The sequence below is a fragment of the Populus euphratica genome, unplaced genomic scaffold (assembly GCF_000495115.2).
Source record: "Populus euphratica unplaced genomic scaffold, PopEup_1.0 scaffold5539.1, whole genome shotgun sequence".
NCBI lineage: Eukaryota > Viridiplantae > Streptophyta > Magnoliopsida > Malpighiales > Salicaceae > Populus > Populus euphratica.
Genome location: NW_011505323.1, coordinates 2,636 through 3,746, shown reverse-complemented (window position 1 = coordinate 3,746; position 1,111 = coordinate 2,636).

The following is a 1,111-nucleotide window of genomic DNA, read 5'->3' as shown; positions in this document are numbered from 1 at the left end:
AGTGTCATTAAACTTTGTCATTCTAAAGCATATAGGAGTCATTTCTTGTAAAAAAAAAAACAGATGTGAAAATTATTAAAAAGTTAATACTGGTAAAAAATTTTTGATTTATAATTCTCAACTTCATTTATTCCCTAAAGAGCTAAGATCAAGATGGATTAGTCCATTTATTAAGAAACATGTGCATCCTTATAGGGCTTTTGATATTGAGAATCCAAAGAATAACAATATTTTTGAGATAAATGGACATCGTTTGAAAGCTTACTTTGATAATTTTCCTAGTGCAAATGAATTCACTAGCTTGAATGATCCTATAGATGAAGGTTGATTATTTTGTTTTCTCATATTGTTTTTGTGTTTTGTTTTTTTTTTTTTTATGACCCTTTGTTTGTTATTTTTTTTTATGACTCTTGGTTTGCTAGTCTCTCTCACCCAGGTTAAATGGCAGATAACGGTACTCTATGACTCTTAAGTCGATTCTTTCAGTTTTCCATGATAACTAATATATGTGTATCTATTTATTCAATTCCTTGTTCTTTATCTTCTTTTTGCATCTCTTTTCCACTTCTTATCTTATAAAATGGACACCACTTTTGAAAAATTGAAAAAGTATTTTCTTGTTTTGCCTTACAATACGATTACAAAAATTTACTGAGCTAGGTATGCAAGATTGAGGTTGTTAATGAACCATGGAATTCCTGAAGAGATTCGCTGGTTAATTAAAGCAAATGTTCGATTATCAAGTGAGTCTTCCAATTCTTTCATTTCACACATGCTTGGAACAGGTAAAAGCACTTTTACAAAGAAACGTCGTGCAAAACAATTGAAAGTTTGCCATTGATGTGCCAGATGGACTTGCAATGTACAATGTCATTTTTTAGGAATAATATCTGTAAACCGTGAAGATAAAATATTAATCATTAAGGATGACCTGAGTAGGGGGTCTTTAGATAATTTTCTATTGACTCTTGAGACGCATCCTAGTGGAGATGTGCATCGTGCAATTTATGATTTATGGCTACTACTTTATAAAGAACATGCTCGACTTAGTCTTGGGAATCTGACTAAAAAAGACCATGTTTGCTAGTTTTTAAGAAAACTAGATGGGAAC